This window comes from Hydra viridissima, unplaced genomic scaffold (assembly GCF_058129835.1).
Source record: "Hydra viridissima isolate aposymbiotic clone 2 unplaced genomic scaffold, HvirCarnegie_v1 scaffold_9, whole genome shotgun sequence".
NCBI lineage: Eukaryota > Metazoa > Cnidaria > Hydrozoa > Anthoathecata > Hydridae > Hydra > Hydra viridissima.
In genome coordinates, this window is record NW_028324308.1 from 15,757,431 (window position 1) to 15,773,840 (window position 16,410).

Sequence of the window (16,410 nt, forward strand, 5' to 3'; positions counted from 1 at the left end):
ATTATTTCACTTTTTCTCAAGCCTTTCATTTGGTTCTATACGCATTCGATTTCATCATTCGTTAGGTCTTTGCTCTCCCGAATAAAACATATTTTTATTGGTTGACAATACCTTGTAGATGATGGTCACAGTTGATATTTTTGGGGATAGTGCCCTTCCAGCTAACCCGAAAAAGCAAACTATATGGGGTGATAGTGGACACATGTAGGTGTCCAGAAATGGGAGTTTTGAAATCCATCTATTACGTCCGAGAAAAAAAAATCAATTTTAAGTTGAAAATTTCCCAATTTTTTTACTGTTTCGATTATTTACTAAACAAGCCATAAAATCGAAATGGGTCATTGGAACTTCATGAAATTTTATGGTGTTGTACCTATATAGTATGGCTACCAATGTATAAAATTTCATGCAGATATCTTGCTTGGTTATCATGTTATAGGCCAAAATGTTTAGCAAAATCATACATTTTGACAGTGTTGGTACCAAAATTTTTTAGTTTTGGTAAATAAATTTTGTCTGATTGCCCTGAATTTTTGTATGTATACTCTATAGGCAATAGGCAACAACTTTTGTTATTAGAGTTTTGGAATTAGACCATTTGCTAAAAAACTGTGGCCACAAAATCATTTAAAACCACAAAATCTCCTCATAATATGGATTATTCAATTTTTGAGTGAAATGACCGACTCTGGGGAAAATATTTTAAGTATTTGCTACCCTGAGCAGTTATCTATGTAAAATATAATGAAATGCATGTACACATAACACAATTTGAGGGGTTTAGCAAAAAAAGTAGATTTTAAAATAGCAGATTTTTAAAGTAATTTGCTCTTTTCATCGTGTCCGTATGAATTTCATTCAGAAAAAGCATTACAGAGGCCGTAAAAATTGAGCTATCGAGTAAAAAATTGAACCCGATGTGAGCAATAGACTAAGGAACATTCGTGTAAATTTTGGTTGAAATCTGACGGGTAGTATTTGACAGAGACAGCTTTTACCGAAAAAAGAAATGTACGGCATTCCATATTTTTTTGTTTAAACGGATTTTTCAGGTTAATCCATAAAAAAATCACTTGTTATTGTTTTCAAAACTTGGATTTTATTGCATTTGGAACTAATTTCTTTCTTCAACAAAACTACAATTATCAATGTAAGATTCTTTTTTTACATTTTCAACTTCTGAGGAAAGTTTTTGGTCTATGATGTTTAAGATGGAAAGGTTTTTCAGCGGAAAAAGTAGGAAGTGGTAAAGAGTATTGTATTTTATTGAGTATAGTGCGCACTTTTATTACAAAAAAGTTATATCAAAGAAAAGGTGCACACTTTAAAAAATATATTTGTTTAATAGATGTATTCGATATTTATTGTTAAAAAGTTGAGTGTGCACTATACTCATATGCAAACTATACTATATAAAATACTGTAAGATGACAAGTGGGTAAATGAACTAAAGGGAGAGTAGATATGAAAAAAGTTTGCTTTTATATCAAAACTATTTTAATCCTAACAAATATATTTTAAAGCTCTGAAATTAAATTATGTTATTTTAAATTTTGTGGCAAAGCATTGCTTAAATTTTAGACCAATCTCCAAATAACAGGTTCACCCTCACTTTTGTGACCAGCCATATTTCTCCATACAGGTAAAGTTTCGATTTGTTTCAATTGCATATATTGTCAATAACATCAATTATATTTTGGCTTATAAGTCTACAAACTTTTGCCTGTTTTTTTTTTTTTAAATTTTTTCCATTTGCACAACTGAGAGATAGTTTAAATTTCAAGACTGATAAAACTATTTGAATACTGTTGCATTTACAGGAGACTAAGCAATTTCTCACAATACCAAAACATGCAAGAGGTCACGAGGAGAAGAGGAAAATTGTCTGTCTAACTTGCCTTAAAAAGTGCACCAGGCAAATAACTTCATTCCAAGCGGAGCGTTGTCAAAAATCTATGGCATCAACTCTGACTTGGGTGATGCAAGAGTGCCTCAAGGAATATGTGATACATGCCGGACAATCATGAAGAAGCGAGATGAAGGCAAAGAAGTTGTTCTACCATCACTGTATGACTTCAAGTCTATCCGTGTCAAATTGGAAACTCGTAGCGAAAACTGTGACTGTCTCATCTGCAGGATTGGGCGTCTAAAGCTGAATGAGAAACATCCGCTATATGTTTCTCAACTGTAAAAACATCACTGACTTTATCGGCACAATCAGCACATCTCGAAATGTTTCAACTGAGCGAATTATAAAAATCGGATTTCTGAAGTTTTGTTTGGGAGTCATCGACCGAGCCACAAAAGAGTCCCCACCTCAAAAGCGTCTTTTGACTGTCAGGCTTGCAAAAGATACGGGTGTAAAGCGCCAGATGCTTGTGGCAGTTGCAGAAGAGCTTTCCGAGACTAATGAGAATGTCCGCCAAACTTGGTCTCTCATTCAAATCGATAGAGTGAAGGCCATTGTTGCTTGTGACTTGAAACTGGCCAACATTCTCTGTGAGCTTCAAGCTCACTCAAGCTCTCACCCTTGCTCTTGGTGTACCATTGATTTCACAAATCTAGAGAAGGCTGGAGCCTTCAGAACACTTGGGTTACTCAGAGAAAACTATAAAAGCTTCTTGAGTGCAGGGAGCATTCTTGCCAAGGCAAAACACATTGGCAACATCCACCTATCTTCAGTGGAGCCGATGATACTCTCATTCTGGACATTTTGCCTCCACCGGAATTGCATCTTTTGCTTAGAGTTGTTAACCACATTTTTTAGAAGATGAAAAGTGTATGGCCCAATGCCGAAAAATGGCCAACTTCTCTTAACATGAAACTGAGCCCCTATTATGGAGGCATGTTTGAAGGAAACGATTGTCGCAAACTTCTTCGGAAGCTGAGTCGGCTTTCCAAGTTTTTGGATTCATCGAAGCGCTCAGGAAGTTTGATGCTGTAGTGAAAAGCTGCTTTGGATCAGACCTTGAGGATGACTTTTTGGACAAAATCCAACAATTTCAATACTCATACCTTGCCATCCCGAATGCTAGTGTTACACCCAAGATCCATATGGTATTTCACCACATCAAAGACTTTGTGAACCGCCACATGTCACCACTTGGAATTTACAGCGAACAGGTAGTTGAAGCAGCTCATCAAGGCTTTTCTCATCATTGGCAACGATACGAACAACTCCCATCTCATCCAGAATATGCTCTAAGACTTAAAAACTGCCTTGTGGACTACAACAGCAAGCACCTTTAATAGTCTTACTCTGCCAAAAACGCCACATTTTATAATTCTAAAGTTGTGCAGCTTATTTTAGAACTGTTTAATTAAATTAGGAAGTAGGTGTTTCTTGAATCAAGTAAAAAAACCTAAATTGTGATTGAGAGTAAATTGTTAAGTTATTAATTTAAGAAGAAAATAAAATTTTTGAGTTAAAAGCTTTCACCTCTAATACTTGAGTTTTCTTCAACTCTTCATTTCAACTATTTCAGGTGGCTTACCTGATTAAAATTCAAGTTTTATTGCATCTAAAAGTTTTTTTCAGCTTTGAACCTTTACTAAAGCCTCAAGGTGCATGAAGAGGAAGCCTTAAAATTAACTTATTGGGCGGAAACCCCTCAATTTGTGTTATGTGTACATGCATCCCATTACATTTTACAATCTAATTTTATTTTTTAGCTTTTCATGCAAAAAAAGCCATGGTTACTTATCGCTTTTCCATTTTGAACCTATACTAATGCATAGAAAATTTACACGAAAAATTTTATGAAAATCTAAAATCTGACCTAAAAGTTGCAGTTTTTAGATATTTTTCAATAGACTCTAAAATTTTTTATATCGATTGGTGCTCAGGGTAGCAAAAAATGCAAAATGGACCCCTCAGTTGGTCATTTTCATTGAAAATTGATTTGCCAATTTTATAAGGAGATTTTGTGGTTTAAATGATTTTGTGGCCACAGTTTTTTAGCAAATGGTCTAATTCCAAAACTCTAATAACAAAAGTTGTTGCCTATTGCCTATAGAGTATACATACAAAAATTCAGGGCAATCAGACAAAATTTATTTACCAAAACTAAAAAATTTTGGTACCAACACTGTCAAAATGTATGATTTTGCAAAACATTTTGGCCTATAACTTGATAACCAAGCAAGATATCTGCATGAAATTTTATACATTGGTAGCCATACTATATAGGTACAACACCATAAAATTTCATGAAGTTCCAATGACCCATTTCGATTTTATGGCTTGTTTAGTAAATAATCGAAACAGTAAAAAAATTGGGAAATTTTCAACTTAAAATTGATTTTTTTTTCTCGGACGTAATAGATGGATTTCAAAACTCCCATTTCTGGACACCTACATGTGTCCACTATCACCCCATATAGTTTGCTTTTTCGGGTTAGCTAGAAGGGCACTATCCCCAAAAATATCAACTGTGTGGTGCTGGGTTTTGCCAAAGCACCTTCTTTTGGTTACCAATATGGCATGCGCCGTAGGGGCACAAAAGAACTTTGAAATATGTTAGCGTCGCTGCCGTCGCTGCTTTGAAATTTTTGTTTAAACGTTTGTTGTTGCGAGCCATCACAACCCCATTTCGAAATCAATTCTAAATGATTTCTTTCTTTTTCATTTAAAGTTTCAATAACTTCGTTCAAATAACAGCATAATTGCCTAGACGTGTGATCCAGAAGATCTTGTAATTTAATTTTTGAGCAAAATTCTGTAACTGTTATCGTTTCTTCTGGTGGATAACATTCCACTTAACATTCCATTTCACAGATATTCTTGTTGGCTGCATGAATAATTTCATATTGTTTTTTAGTCATATCAGCTTCCACCAAAAATTGATAACGCTTCTGATGGTGTGTGTTTTTTAATGATATCTTCAGTAGATATGTCACTTTTTCTATATTGTTTGGCTTTTGTTGGTGTAAATAAAATTTCCTTTATAACGTTAGGCGCGTCACTGTTCCCTGCAGCACCTGACTCATTTGAGCAGCATACATCAACTGCTCACAAGGTATATCTTCCCTTAAAACCCTTGTTTTTCGCCTTCTCGTTGGTGAACTCGATTCACAAAATTCTTTTGACGGTCGGCCGGGTATTGCCACCGTCCAAGTTGGTAGAGATATGGTGGTATTGAGCCATTGTTTGCTATTTTTTAAAAAACGCTCTCTTTTACGGCTTGCATTTTCCCATTTTTGTTTAAGTTGGAACTTAAAAGGTGAAAAAATGGTTTTTAGTGCACTTTCTTCATTTGCAGGGCATTTAGTTATGTTTTTAAGGTGTTCTAATAAAAACACGAATTTGTCGTCAATTTTTTTCTCGGAACTTTGCTCCAAGATTTCATTAAGTGATCGTCTAGTCATCTCTATTGTGATTGCTTGAGATTCTAACATAAAAATATGAATTAAATAAAATAAAAGTTTTAATCACAAAAAAAATGTTTTTGCGTTATTGACTAAAAAAATTAAAAAAATCTTAGGGCGCGTACAGGTGCAACTTTTTTTTTCTTAAATGGTAAATAGAATATCTAAGCTTTATGTGAAGCACAAGCTCGTAGCTTAATAAGGCTTAATTGATATTCAAAAACACTTTTTAATATCGTGTATATAAAAAAAAAACGTTAAATATTTTATATCAAATACAATTGATGAGAAATGTGACAGTAACATATAAAATAGAGAAAATAAACATACCAAAAGTATGAGCTTACCTTCTTTTTCAATATCCATTATGATTTTTAAAATTTGTCACTAACCACAAACTCAAAAAACGATTTGTAATAATGCTCGTCAACAGGAACGTTGAAAAACAATTGAATTCATTACCACAATTTTTCGATTTTTAAAGCTGCCCCAATAAGGTGGGAGGGAGATGGGTAACCGAAATGACCATTTAGGGATGCAAACTTTATCAAGCTTTAACAATGCACCAATAAAAACAGATTTTGACAAAATTTTGAAAATCGACTTTTGATCAACTTTTTCGTATAAATACTCCACTGTGCGACGTTAATGTCCACTTAAAGAAATTTCTTCCGCGCAACTCAACTATAAAAACTTTTTCCTAACGATTGGTTACTCATTAAACTTCTTTAAAAACCTTGTTGTTTGTCTTTTATTATTAGATATGTTTTGTTTTGGATTCTAAGCACCTCGTATTTCTTGGCGCTGTAAAAAGATTGTTAACATTTCTGAAACAAGGTCCACCTATTTGTCGGTTGTCAAGTGTGTAAATTCAAACAATTAACTGTAAATTAATAGAGCTCAGTGAAAATTTACCATCCGATTTTGTACTACAACCACATACATTAGTTTGAAGAACTACCACAACCTGTTCTTATCTCCTATTTCTATAGAATGAATTCTTAATTACAATAAGATAAAATATGTCTTAAACTCTCCATCTCGGAGTACATTCTCACAATTAGCTGATTTAGATCGTCGGAAAACAACTGAGTTTAGATCATTCTTAGTGTACACTGGCCTATTGGTCTTAAAATCTGTCAAACCAAGAAGATGTAGTTCCATACGTTTGGATTGAAGGTGAAATACTTCGATGGCCTCCAAAGGGTCTTTCTGCTGACTGTGCTCATCAAAGAAAATGGTTCCAAAAGATGACTGGAGACGCTACTCTATAATGAAAATTAAGTTGACAATTTGTAACAATTTTGAAATGAAGCAAAATTTGTTTTTTAAAAACCTTGTTTTGCTCGTTTTATCTCTCACGTTGGGATACCAAATGTCTTTTCAGTTTTTATTGTAACAATCTACAACCTGGATTATAATTACTAAAAATTTGAAAGTGAAGATTATTTTCTCTTATGATTGGGTTTAAATCCAAGACGCATACCCAGGTTTGTATAATAAATTTATAATCCTTGGGCCTCGTTTTGATTTACTGTTATATCAAAATGAGGACTTTTCATTTTTCTAGCTGGCAAGGAAGAATGCATGACCTGCAACTACACTACAGCAGCTGATAGTAGCAATGACGAAAAAAAGGCTGAAGAAAACTGTGATCAGAGGGTGGGTTTACCACAACCACCTGCTTTTTATCAATCAAGTGGAAAAGAACGCCAGAAAAAAAGACCTCTTACTTCTTCTGGTTTTGAAAGTGATAATAGTGAAGTACGCCAGAAGATACCTTGACAACAAATCAAACCCTATTTTGATGTATCTGCAGGTACCATTTTACTTTTAAAAGTAACAACTAAGTTTTCCTTGAATACTGTTTTATGAAACTGCTTTTTTGAAGTTGATTAAGTACGATTTTTTTCTTGATGTAGTAAGCATTTCTGACGATGGTTTGGAAGATGAGGAAGATAGGGAATTTGTGCCTATATCAAAATCAAGTGAGTGTAACATTTATTTTTCGCTCAGTTTGTTTTAGTGTTTCTTAAAAAAACAGTTCATCTCAAATTGATGCAATGTTTAAAAGTTCAAAAAGATTGTAAACGCTATGCTAAGTTTTGGAATTTGTAACTATGTAGTGGTCCGTGTTTTTAAAATATATTTTCTTTGGTTTCCAGATTTCCAGCGCTCAGATCTTTTCTTTCAACGCTCAGTTCTTTCCTTTCGACGCAAGATTCTTTGTTGGATGGGCAACAACGGGGGCAGAACTAGAAACAGTTCAATAAGCAGTCCAATTAACTGCTCCTTGATTCAAAATATGGACATGGTGAACACGACCAATGAGTTTATGTGATTTGAAAAGAACATCTCGAATGACACAGTTCTATCAGTTAAAGTAAGGATGTTAATAAGAATTCTTTAATAGATACATATGTACTATTAGTTGCCTAATAAACTCCCGGGGGTCCAAAAAAATAAATAAGTGTCCCCTCCCCTTTATTAGGGACCTAAGAGTACATGTAAAATTCTATTTATTTATGTATTAAAATCCATTTAACTGGGTTTTACACAGGGAAAGATAAAATTACTTTTATACTAATAACACAAAAAAAAAAACAGCAGAGAAATGTTTAGGGGATTAATGGTGTAAACATAAATTTTAGGCTTTCCCTGTTGAAAGCCCAATTAATTGAATCGTTATACATAAGTAGATCTTTTTTTTTAAAAAAAAAAAAAAAAAAAAAAGAGGTAAAGTCTATAACCAATTGTTTTTCACTCTAACTGACGCAACTTCGTGGGTGGATGCGACTGGAAAGACTGCACCAAAATCATCAAGAAACGTGTTCTGAGCAATAAGGTAATAGCTAATTTAAACATGCCGGCCCTTGGTAAAGGAACAAGGAAAAAAACTAAATTTGCGGATACGAAAATATACCGCCTTATATACAACGCTTTACTACATAAGTTTCCGAAAACAACGGAAACTGAGTTTTACATGAGTTTTAGAGCATATTAAGAAATGCTTCTGCATGCAAGAATACTGAACTAAAAAAATAATTCATTGCACTAAATATTTAAGTATTAATTAGTTTTTAATTGTATTGTACCTTCTCATATATGTGTATTGCATGTTTTTGAAATAATACTTTTCATCTTTACAATATAAAGTACTCATCTGATATTTATTCTACATAACACTAATTTAGTCCAAATGTTTTAATATTTTTGTAACCTTTTTAAAGCAAATTAGCCATTTTCAAAATTACTGGTATGAGATATCTAGAAGACATTTGATAGGTAGTAGTCTCACAGATGACTACTTTGAGATGGCTCAAATACATCTGAACTCAGACGTCTAAAAGGCGTTGACGTAGTAGCCGTCTTTAAGATTACTAATTTGAGGTGTCTTGAAGACATCTAGTATGCAGATGTCTCACAGATGATTGATATGAGATGTTTCAAAGACATCTGAATTCAGACGCCTAAAAGGGATTAACACTAATTTGATTGAATCCAATGATTCCAATGAATTGTAAATAATATCTCTGACTATTCTCATCTGAAGAAAAGTATGTTGATTTGCAGTATTGAGTTGCATTCAAACCAGTAAGAGTTCGATCAGAAAGTGTGGAAATTTTTCTAATCGCATTATCATATGTCGCTTTTGCACTTAAATGTTTATTAACTTGGCATAGAAGTTTTTTCAATTTCTCTATTATTCATTTACGTAAGTATCAGTGGCTTTCATCATTAAAATTTTAATAAAATTTTCATCAGCATAGTTTTTAGTAACAACACCTTGACCATCAGTAGGATATGCTAAACTTGTTATTATGTTAATTCTCATATTTAACTTACGACAAATTGCGCTGCAAGTCTTTTTAACAAACAATTTATTGTTATCAACAAATTTTTTGAGTAGCAGCATCTTGATTATTAGTAGAATTTGTTACACTTGTTGTTTTATGAGCGCTTTTATCCAACGCACCAGTCATTGTGCTACCTGTTTATTTTTCAAACAATCTAATACTATCAACATGATTTTTTAGCTGCAGTATCTTGTGCACTAGTTGGGTCTGTTAATTGTTATTTGTTGTTGGGTCTGTTAAATGTTAATTTATTATTATTCATGTTCAACTCTGCCACCATATTTTTAATAAAGTCTTGTTCTATGTATGATAACATAAGCTGATCAACTCTCTTACTATTTTTATCATCAATGTGTCTGACCCACTCCTAATAATCTACCTGTTGTTAAGATTACATAAACATCAATATGATCTGTATTTTCTGTTGTTACCATTGTTTTCACCCATAATGGATTCTCGCTCATTTATCTGTTTGCATAAAACTTTGTTACGTATTCTATTCAAACCTTTTCAGGAAAAAAAAATTAAGTTTTAAAACTAAAAATAAATTTGAACAATATGAAATAATTTCGCCATTTTGAACAGTAGAGAAGAGAAAATTGTCTGTTTAAATGAAATAAATTAGTTTTAACAATTTACCTTGTAACATCTAAAATAGATCCACCCATGTCTGTCCACTTAACAACTGCAGAACATCTCATTATGTGAACCTTGGGATGAAAAAGTAAAGCAAATAATAAAAAGTAATAACAGTTTAAAATGTAAGTTTTCATATGAAGCAAAATACAAGTGTTTTGTGAGAATATGGTATAAATAAGCAACAAAGAATTTTGAAGTAAAAGACTTTTAAAACAAAGAATTTTAAAGTAAAAATTTTATAGTAAATAATTTCGAAGCAAAGCAGTTATATTATGAAATATAAAGAGTTAATTGAATATCCTAAAGAGTCTACGAAAAAAATCTAATAAATCTTACATAGAAATAAAAGAGTTCTTTGAAGATAATTTAAAAAATTAGAAAAGCTTTTTGCATGAAAGTTTTAGATGTAAATCCTCGTGTGCTTTTAAAATTCCTAGAACCTGATATTCTGTAAAAACAAAAAAAAGGTTGGTATTTTTAAAAATACAGAGTGTTCATTACAGCTTTCATCATTATGTTTAAACTATAATGATCTTGTTAAAATATTAAATGAGCATCGTAGCGCTACGCTCAATGAACCTGATTTCAGAAGTCTTAAAATTTATTTTTAAGGCATATTGAAAATGAAATAAAGCTTTTAGAATTGAACTTGATGATAATGATGATGACCAAGTGTATAAGATGTAGAATCAAAATTTTAGATATAAAATCTTTTTGATTTGTAGGATAATAAGAATTCATCTCTCTTTCATAAAGTAGAATTAAGATCTGTTGGTAACTCAACTGATATAAACAACGAATTAAGACGAAGTTATGAATGTATAATATATTTAATTGAGTTTTACACTTCTAAATATGGAGACTTGGACGAAGTTGGGATAACCATGTGACTGTAATCATGAAACTAAAAGAAATCCTCTAACTAAACAACTTGAGAAGGTTGAAAGAAAGTATGTTAGTATGAGCATTAACATACCCAGAGATTTGAATTTAGAGATATTAAAAATGCTCAAGTCTGGAGAATCTGAGTAGTATTGATATTCATTTTACTCCAGATGATTTTCTTCAAGATGCAGAAAACTTCATTGCGATGATTTTCTTCTAGATGCAGAACACTTCATTGTGATGATTTTCTTCGAGATGCAAAAAACTTCATTTTAATAATTATGTTGATAATTATGTTTTATCTGTTTTTACAGAATATCAGGTTCTAGGAATTTTAAAAACACACAAGGATTTTTAATTGCTGTAGATACTATGGATAAACAACAATTGAAACATAGTATGTGTTTACAAGGTACATATTTAAATAAAATTCAGAAAATGATTTTTTTTTTTTAATAGCTTATTACATGTCTATTAAATATTTTACATACTTTATACTTTTTTATATTTAAAATATTTGTAACAGAAATTGAATTGTGCAACAATTAGATATGGAAAATGATAAAAGATGCTTTATGTGCAAAACTCAGATAAAGTTTTATATATCAATACAGCAGTTGATATTAGCCCTAATAATCTTACTGGGTAATTCCAATTATTGCTGGATGAAACTCAAAAAGTTGTTTATTTGAATATTTTTTTGTTTACTTGCAAAATTTCTGTGAATCTATTGGGTGCTAGATTTTTAAAAAAATCTGAATAAGGCAATCATAATTAGTACTAAATTACATGAGCATACATCTGGCTAGTACATGACTTTTAGATTTCAAACCCTCCTTGCAGTTCTTTTTAATCACTACACAGACTTTCTTTCTGGGGATTTGATAGAACACATCATCACTACAATTAAATAAAATGACCGTCTCCTAAATTTCATCACTAAGGGTTCTCTTGGATATCGACTTTGGTGTTAAATTATTTATGATTAAACCCTCTGCTTTACCTATAACTGAAACAAGTTAATTTCTTTGTTCACATTTTAAAGCCTAAAGATTTACCTAAAGATTGGGGAATGTAAAGTGTGACAGTTGTTGACCCATAGTGACATTCGTAGTTTCTATCAAGTTTATGTCACTTGTATTAGCGTTTTACTTTTAAGACATCGCTAGTTTCATGGGAGATTTATGTGCAAGAGAACATAACAATAGCTGCTGACACAACTAAGGATATTTTATTTTGTTTTGGTATAACCATGTCAAGAGGAATGCTAATGATTTCTTTAAAATGCAGATAGCTTTACAAAGTGAAACTTTGCTTGAAAGTGCTAATGATATTGTTATCACCATTTAGAACAATTCTGATATGAATGTAATAATTGAAAAAGGTGATACTTTTTGTAGGTTGTATTATTTAGAGTAAAAATTTTTTTTTACATTTGTAAAAATGGAGATAAACAAATGAAAAACAAAAGTCTATGAAACACTACCAAGTGCTCCTGAACAAGACTTGGATGATGGTTGTGCTCTTGGATCTAGATTACAAAAGATTATCAAAATTCAAAAGATTATCAAAATGTTAGAATCAAAGTAAATCATTACAGAAAAGTTGAATAAAAAATGTCATAGACTTTTTAATGAATTTAGCAATACCGATTCAGCGCTCACAGCTGATATCTACGAGATTAGGTGCTGCTGGTGATGGATTATTATCCACTATTGGAACATTACAAATAGTAACTGATTGTTTAGGATTTCTAAGTATTGCAGTTGAATTTGCTAGCAAAAAGATGATTAAAAAGACTAAAAAACATATAAAATTAAAGACAATAGCAGAGGCAAAGTTTAGTAATATTAGTTTTATTGTTTCAAAAGCCCTTAATGATAACTTTGCTTCACAAAAAGAGTTTGCTATTATGCTAAATGGATTGTCAAAGTATAGACAGATGAGGGAAGAAACACTGGTCAAAAGAGTTATGGCCTCCTGGATCTCCAGATTTTTCACCTCTTGGATGTTCAACGTGGGTGTATATGGAGTCAAGGGCTTCTCAACGTCCCCACAAAAGTTTCAACTCCCTGCAGGCTGCTATCAAGAAGGAGTAAAGTAAGATCCCCAAGGGATATATCCAGATTGCCTGTTTGTTAGTTCAGGAGTCGACTTTTAATTCTTAACACTTCTTACGTAAAAACTTTTTTGTTTGGCTTCAAGTTTTCATTGTACATTGATTTTTGTCAAAAAAAGAATTTTTTACAAAATTGCAGTCGCATACGGTAAAAGTTATGATGCTAAACTATGTGTTAATTTATTGCTCATCTCAGAAGGAGCGAGCTCGGACGCTCCCACCATATGGTCATTATTGTCCAATTACTAGTATCAGCTAATTATCATTATCACAAGCATGAAATAGAAATTATAAACATTTTTTATGCCTTAGATGTTTGACCCCATTCCATTTATAAGATTCAGTAGATAAACAAAAAGAATACTGCAATACTAATGAGGCTGCTAAAGTAAAAATGTCAAACGAAAGAACGTTTTTGTCGCTATACCTACTTCTCATTTATTTACTTGTTAGGTAAATAAATCTCGAGTGTACGTCTTTTCCTAATCTTTTTTTAAAACTTTTCTTCGTTACATTTCATCTTATTATCATTCATTTACATGATATCAATGATTAGATGGTTAGAGTACCTTTTACTTTACACGCTAATTTTAAATCTTAAAAGCAATTGATATGTGTCAGCCATATTATAGTTATATAAAACAATATCAAGAGCATGTACCATGTTTGTTATTACATAAAGTGTTTTGATGGTGATATATATTCTACAAAACCTGTTATCTACACTGCAACAACTGATGATGGAGAAACAGCAGAGAAGTTTATCAAAGTGTTAGAGCAAGATATTAAAATTGTAAGCAGCATCAAACCAGATCTGGCAAATATGAAAAGAAGGATTTTGAGAGTGCTTTATAGTGTTGCATATCAGCATGAGTTTACTAGTGCTAAAAGCGCCATGGCGCAGAGCGCAAAAAACGATGAAAAACCTGCATGAGTTGTGGGCTGTTTCTCTATATTTTCCAGTATAGTGACAATGATATATCACTATACTGGAAAATATATATGCAGTTTATTGGTAGTTTTAGATTCATGTCAGCTAGCTTGGATAGTCTTGCTAAAAGTTTTTATAATAAAAATTTTTCAAATACTCTAAATTTCTTCTCAGATAAGTTTGTTGCCAAAGTTTGTAAAAAGTTACTTCTACGAAAAAGTGTAGGGGAACCTGTTGTACCTTTGACCACGTTGCACCTTTAGTCACTACGTCCTGTTGGTCTACTATTATCATTTTGAAAAAACGCCATTTGAAATATTAGTCCATGACGACTCTTCTTATCGTAAAATATTATGTTACGGATAGATTGTGTTGATCCACGAGGAATTATAAGTTTTAGCTCTTAAAAAGTAAATATTCATGTTTATCTTATTTTGATAACAAAACTGTTATAAATAGTTGTTTGGTTAATGTATGTTATCATTAGCATTAACCAACATCTTTTTTTTTGTTATGGAAAAGTATATATAATAATTTCTAACCCTAAATGGGGTTTGAGATGATAATTGTTAAAGAAACCCATCTCGTGTACCTTTAACCAGCGTAGATCGTTGTACCTTTGACTGGTTTGTATCGCGCTTTGATTTTTTGCGAACTCTAAGAGGCCACTTTTATGAGAATTTTCATCAAATTTATCAGATGGACTGTTCGTTATTGCTCTTACATGTAAAAATCAGCAGAAATCCTAACTTGTAAGGGTTGATTTTTTGGATTCATTTTAGACAGCTTTGATTGCTTACAAAATGGTAATATAAGCTTTTATTGACATGTGGTTAGCCAGAAATTTCTTTGTAACGTATAACAAAGCCGTAATAGTCCAAATAATTCATGATTACTTATCAATGACATTATGGACAAAAGAACATATTATAAGTAAGAGAATAAATAAAAAAAAAAAACGCTTAAACTATATTTACAATATTTCAAGAAAACTACGTCAATCAAATCAGTTTGGAGAAACTTTTTAGGACCTCCAAGATACTCACTTAGTTTAGTGTTAATCGATTTTCTGGTTTTCTTGCTAATTGATAATGCCATTTTTCTTTTTTTAATATATTATGAATCTGGAAGATATAAATACAGAAAGTATAGCAATTAATTTGAAATAAAATCTAAAATGGTAGTTATAATATTTTCAAAGTATATTTGAATATTAACTGATACTTATACACAAAATAATATTGTTAAAAACTCAAAGCATATTATAAAAATTAAGCATAAGGTTAAACAATATTTTAAATAATTATTATGTACATTTATAACATAAACAGTCATCATTTAGTAAAAAAACACAATATTTTTGAAAATTAAAAACGTTTTCCCGGTAGCTAGAGTTGTTTTTTCACCAAAATAAATTATACCATTCAACTCAGGGTTTATGAATACATAGGAAAAGTGACATACTAAATGAAAATTAAAACGTGCAAAAGTATGATATACCCTAATACATATGATTAATCTGGTATTTAATAAACCGGTGCACCAAGTTTCTTACATTCTTGATTTTAACAAGGCATGGTTTCCATTATATTTAAATGAAGAATAAGTACAGAAATAAGGCTGATCTGCACACTGAAAAAAGCACACTGAACAAAAGAAGATATGCAGCGCAAAAAACATTTTCAATTAAATTTAAGATTAAAAGATTACAAAGGTTGACATTTTATGAAGCAAAGTTGCTTAAAAAAAAACAAGATGTTTATAGACAAGAAAAAATCTCTATGAAAATGGGTTGGCTACCCAGATTCATTCAGCTCATTTATAAGTAAAAGGATTTATTTGACATAAACAGGAAAAAAGCTAACTATTTTTCAAAATTTTTAAAATTTTGAAAACATGAATTTTCACGAAGTTGTTATTCCCGCAATTGCACAACAGAAGTTTTTTTAAATGCTTTTTTTTTCATTTTTATAATTTTTCAAATTTAACCATAGTTTAATGATATAAGATAGAAAATAGTTGATCCTATAAATACTTTTTCAGTTTTTTAACCATAAATTTGACCACAGCTTAATGGAAGCATTGCTAAATGGTTTATATTTAGTTAAAAAGTTGTAAAACCAGTTTTAAATTTTTAATCCCAAACTTAGATATAGCTTGATGGTTAAAACATATCGCAAGGTTAGAATTATTTTGTTCTATCTCCAATTTTAAAAGTTGGGAGAAAATGAGTTGTTAATTTTAGTTAGTAATAATAACTTTTAAAATACGCATTATTTTACAAATTTTTTTCTAAACAATTTGCTTAAACATAAATTACTTAAAGCATAAGTTATCTTTTTTTTTAAAATTTTAGCTAAAACTTTAAACAATTTTTACTTTTTGAAAAAATCAAAAGCTTTCTCCCAACGTTTAAACTTGAAGATAAAACAAAATAATACTAAACCTCGCGATATGGTTAAAACTCTCCTTGTGGAAAAAATAAAAAGCCAAACCAGGATTAAAGTTTTTATTTCCAGAGAGCAGAACAATCGAATTCAAAAAATGATTGCTGATTATCAAAAGAAATACAAAAATCTTCGAAAATTCATCTTCTAAAATTGAGAGGGATT

The 16,410-nt window shown here is 31.3% G+C and overlaps 1 long non-coding RNA gene and 1 pseudogene across 1 annotated transcript; one reads left to right on the top strand and one right to left on the bottom strand.

Annotated features, from left to right (window-relative positions):
• Window positions 1-6,640: 6,640 nt before the first annotated feature.
• On the top strand, window positions 6,641-7,393 carry LOC149884267 (uncharacterized; annotated as a pseudogene).
• A 1,215-nt stretch (window positions 7,394-8,608) lies between these two features.
• Window positions 8,609-14,924, bottom strand: LOC149884268 (uncharacterized). The gene is made up of 3 exons (XR_016455811.1): window positions 14,845-14,924; window positions 9,864-9,934; window positions 8,609-9,730 (listed from the first exon to the last, which is right to left on the bottom strand). It is a non-coding gene; the product is annotated as an uncharacterized LOC149884268 (long non-coding RNA).
• Window positions 14,925-16,410: the final 1,486 nt, after the last annotated feature.